General features: G+C 50.1%; 1 long non-coding RNA gene across 1 annotated transcript in view; it reads left to right on the plus strand.

The window, feature by feature from the left end:
• The first annotated feature begins 5,021 nt into the window (after positions 1 to 5,021).
• The window catches only part of LOC109304048, a 5,548-nt gene continuing 5,384 nt past the window's right edge, over positions 5,022 to 5,185 (plus strand). The window contains exon 1 of the long non-coding RNA XR_002099282.1: positions 5,022 to 5,080. This is a non-coding gene — a long non-coding RNA (uncharacterized LOC109304048). The remainder of the gene's footprint in view (positions 5,081 to 5,185) is intronic.

The following is a 5,185-nucleotide window of genomic DNA, read 5'->3' on the forward strand; positions in this document are numbered from 1 at the left end:
AGTTTCATAGTTTCATAGATTAAGGGTCGGAAGGGACCTAGTAGATCTTCTAGCCCGACCCCCCGCCAGGGCGGGAGAACAACAAAACCCCAAAACAAGAAACGGGACTCAAATGAGTCCAGCCAGGTAGGCATCCAGCCTCTTCTTAAAGACTCCCAGGGTAGGGGCCAGCACCACTTCCCTTGGAAGTTGGTTCCAGCTCCTAGCCGCCCTAACCTCACTGGGAGGAGCTCTGCAAGCTGTCGTGGGAGGGAAGGGCAGGTCACACCCTGCTGCATTCAGGGCTGTGGGTCCTTGCCATGTAAAATTACAGGGCCAGGGAAGACTTAATCTGGCTCTAAGCAGTGATACCTCCTCTCACGACAGCGTCCTGCACCTGCTCCACACAGCCAGAGGATCAAATCTGCTCCCCTGCTTGCCTCTACTCCAGCATTTGGGGCGCAAACCCCCATCAGGTACACCACTGGGGCAGGGATCTGAGCGGCACACAAGGAGAGGGCTGAGCCTAATTTGCAGCATGCCTGCCCGCAGGGTTAGCCACCACTGTCTCAGCCAGTGAGGGATATGTTTGGGTCTTCAGCGAGACCAGTGAGATGACAATGTGAGGGAGGGCAGCTAAAATTGTATAGTACCCAGTGTGTCAGCATAGAGGGGGAAGTGGTGAAGCCAGGTCGTGATCATCACAATGCTGGATGTCTGCTACCAGGGGCAGATCCAGGGGGGGTGCCCTGGCGCAGCTGCCCCTCCTGTTAATTCCTGCTCCATCCAAAGTTTAAAACCAGCTGCCTGGTGGTGGCAGCAGCATTTCTATTTAAGCAACAATGAGAGCATCAGTTGAATTCATGCCTCATTAAATTACCGGATTCCTGCTAAACTCTTCACTGTACCGGTGTGATTGACCCTCTCTCCTTGATGGTCCACTAATTAAGCCAGCCTCTCTTCTGCAGTTGAGCTGTCTGGTAGTGGCTCCTGGTAATATAGCTCCTGTTTCACAGCTCTGCAGACTGTTTTTAATTCATCTAATAAAGTTATATTTGTTTTTGCTTTGATCTTGAACTGAGTATTACAAGGGGCTCTTGCATATTAGTAAAGCTTCCAGTTTCTTTTCACCTGGAGAAAAATATGTGCTGTGGTATATGTGATGATGACACACCTCGCCATCTACACCTCCCTTCTCCAAATCCTAGATCCACCCATCTCTGTTACTGCTCGTGGCACTTACCGACCTGCTCTGTAATGGTCAGAAAATAAATGGTAACCATTCCTTCCCCTCCCAGGAGCTAGATTTCCAAAGCCAGTAAATGGCTTCCCACTGTCCCTACTGGGCTTTCCAAAAAAAAAATAAAAATCTATCAGCCTCTTGAGGCACCTTAATACCCGTGCAGATCTTAGCCCTGGTGTCCCCAGTGTTTTGTGACTCCCACTTGGTTTACGAGATGGGTTTGGTCTTGCATCTTAGCAGGAGGGTGGGCTAGGGTCTAGCCTGACTCGCATCAGCGGTGGAATTGCAGGTCTGCAAATTGCAAATGATGCTCAAGCCCAGCTCAACTTCCAGAGCCCAGCTGGGGTTGCAGGGCTGGCAGAGAGAGCAGCCCTCTCCTCACTCCCAACTGGAGAAGACTTTGCTCTCGGGTGATTGACACAGTAACATGGGAGCCCATGCGGCTGTGCTGTTACACAGTCACTTTGCAGCATAGAGCTGGGCTGTAGATGTTTGTACTTGTGTAGCACCTCTGAGAATTTCTGTGCATCTTCCACATACGAATAAATTCAGCCTCCCGTTGGCTGAGCGAGGTGTGCAGCCGTTATCCCCCTTCAGCAATCACTGGGGCTTGTACCAGGCTTAGGAAGAGAGCCCAGGAGTCCGAACTCTCAGTCCCTCTTTCTAAGCAGTAAGGCATGCTTTGTGAAAGCTACCTGTGTAAGGAAATGCAGATTTTTTCTAGAGTAACTTCATCCTGGAAGCTTTTCTTTATCCCCAAATGGCACAAACATCTCAAATCTTTTACTTCTAATTATGAGAAACTGATGTTTGTTACCATAAAGAGGGAACTCAAAGGGAGAGGTCAATTCTTTGGAAGCCAGGGATGAGCTTTGCAAGGGAGAGAGTGCATTTGACCATGTGAAAGCAAGCTGAGATGTTAAAAATCAGTGTGCTAAGGAGGTGGAGTGTACACAGTGATTATGTACACTTTCTCCAACATAATTCACAGCATATCCTTGGAGTGGCTCATGCTCCACCAGTCAAACCAAGTACTAGCCTCCTCTTGTTCTTTGCTTCCGTGCTCTTTTTTAATTGTATTTTTGCAGTCCTTTGTGGTTTGCAGTTATTTTTGCAGGATAGATCTATTTTCCATGAAACAGTTGCTTTGTAGCCACTGAACAGGGTAAAAGCGCACGAGCGCCTTTGCTTTAGGCAGCATGGGATTTTATTTTTTTCATATGAGGCTGCTGTAAAGCCACAGTGAGAGGTGCCTGTCAAGGGGAAGCCGTGCTCTCACGACAAGAGTGTTTTGTAAGATGCCTTGGCAGGATAAATAACAATAAAATAGTTTCTCAAGTTAAACTTGGGTTGTGATGCTGTTATGTGTGTTCCTTCAGCACAGAGGAGGCGGTCTGGCTCTTGGAGCATCTCTGGGACAGAGGGGGATGCTCATCAGGTGCTAGCATGGAAGTGAAGCAGTGATGGAGCTGCGACTAGACCTCTTGGCATCTAACTTGCAGTCCCAGGACCTTTCCAGATAAAGATTGATTGATGTGGCTGATCCTGTCCCAGCTTCTTTGCCCTGTGCGCCAAGTGGGTGGTGCCAGGTCCATCCGTGGGCTGGATCCGGTGCATGGGCTAGGCGTGGCAAGGGCCTGATCCATTGTGTGGGGCAGGGTTTCCATCCCTTTGTTGAGAGAGATGCCAGCGTTTTAATGACATCTTGCAAGGGGCTGGGTTGGCCAGGCCCTAGCCCTGCACTGTTTGGCTTTGTAACTGGCTGACACAAAATACCTCCTTACAGGTAAATTTTGTATTTAGTGCAATTTAACCAAGGTCTGGATCTTGCCTATAATCAAATCTGTTGGGAATTAAGATATTTGAGTTAATCTTCTTGTATTCCTTGTCCTCAGCCCATCTTATGGCAAGTCTACACCATCATTTTATAATGGTCTGAATGAAACCTTTGCTTCTGGGGAAAAAGCAGTGTCTACATGATGCATCCAACACCCTTGTGTCAAAGCGAATCCAGAATGTGTACCCAGGAGCAATCACTTCTGAAGATTGTTCAGGTACACGCTCAGATGTGTTGGTGGTTGGCCCCTCACCTTCCCAAAATACTTCTCACCCTTCCCAGTTGGACACTGGAAGCTGGCTGACAGCTTGTTTATATCCTGGCTCTTGGCCATGCTCTTCCCCTCTGCTTAGATGCTCCAGTCATCACCCAGGAGGCTCAAATGCAGATGTTAACATCTTTGCTAGGCCTATGCATCGCACTTGTCTTGAGGCCTGTGCAGAGGTCCTGCCCTGTGAGATGAGGTCAAAGTGCAGGCTTCCTTCAGGAATAGGCACAGAAATTACGAAGTGTAGGACATTGTCACTAGTGATTTGGCTGGGCAGGGCCAGCAATGGGACATGGTGTGGTACCAGCCAAGACCAAAGACTTGGAAGGCAGCCTACAAGCATGCAACCCACTAGATAACCCATTAGGATCCAGCCTAGTGGGTCAGGGAGCCCGGGAGGAAGGCTGGAGAACTGTCACCATCAAGGTCTCCTTGAGCAGGAAGAGGCTCTGCAAACAACATCCCCATGGCGTGGGTCAAACTACCCCCACACTTGCCTTTTCCTTTGAAGGTGAGACTCAGCGAGAGCCTTTCATTACTTCTCTTGCCTTTTGGTTGCAAGTTGTCAGGGACACTGGGGGTGTCCTTGACACCCCACATCTGTTATCCTTGACAGCAAAAGGAAAAGAAGGAGGGGTGGCAGGAAGGTGCCTGGGAAGTGCAGCAAGGCGACGTCCAGTGACTTTCCACCTGAGAGGGCAACCAGCCTGGTGTGGGAACCCTCCACTTTTGCTCCCTTGAACCTGCAGGCTGGGTTCTGGCTACAGCACCCTGTACTGCCCGGCAGCCCCAGAGAGAATGGTCTGTTCATAGCAGTCCTGCCCACTGTGCTCCCATGGACCGCCTTATAAGGTCTAATAAAAGATATCATCTCTACTACGAGTCCTGACCACCTTATTAAGCACATTCTGCTCTCACCACCCTCTCCCTACTAGGTATAGATGTCTGCTGTCTTCAGCTCTTGTGCATTATGCTTTATTTATGCTTTGATTGCACTGGAAAGACAAGGCTTTGCTTCCTTGGCCTCGAAGGGAGCTTTCTTCTCTCCCATCATGCAAACACCTGTGTTGGTAGGATACCTAACAGGCCAGGCAACAATGCAGAGTGGGTACTTGAAGCCAAGGGTACACAGGACAGGGCAGAACTCGTGCAAAGCAGGCACTGCTCAGGGTGCTCCTCTGTTCATGGTATTCATGCTGGTTGTGTACTAAGCATGCATTGCTGGAAGCTCCTGATGTCACACGGCATACGTGCACATGACCCGGGAGCCTGTCATGGTCCAGGTTTTTGCATTGGCCATGTACTAAGTTGAAAGTGTAAAAGGGCACATCTGGACTGGACACCTGTAGTCCTGGCATTGCCACACCCCAGAATTAGGCACCTGGCCCCCAGAGAGTGAATCAAGGCAATGAGGTGAGGCACTTGGTTCCCCACACAGTCAACGAGAGAGGCATTTGTGGGGAGCTGCCTCCGGAGAGATGATCCATGGGTCTGAACCCCTGCTGCTCTCTGACACCTGACTCAGGGCCAGGTGGGCTCAGAGAAGGAAATCCTCTTGTGAGGTTAGGTGCCTACTCAAGGCCACCCACTTTTTGCGTAATAGGCACATCTACTCTGGCTGCAGGGCAGCCCCTGCTGTCAGCTCCGTGTTCACTGCTGGATCCTGGTATGTGAAGAGGGCAGGTTTTCTTGCCCCGGTGCTGCTGGCTCCACTCCCTTTCCAGACTTTTGTGTGGGCTGGTTTCAAGGGTAGGTCCAGGGAAATGAAGTCGCACCTACCTTTGGTTCCTGCTCCACCCAAAGTTTAAAATCAACTGGCTGGCAGCGGCAGCAGCATTTCTGGTCAGGCTGCAGTGTT

This window comes from Gavialis gangeticus, unplaced genomic scaffold, assembly GCF_001723915.1.
Source record: "Gavialis gangeticus isolate Ggan-Ray unplaced genomic scaffold, GavGan_comp1, whole genome shotgun sequence".
Classification (NCBI taxonomy): domain Eukaryota; kingdom Metazoa; phylum Chordata; order Crocodylia; family Gavialidae; genus Gavialis; species Gavialis gangeticus.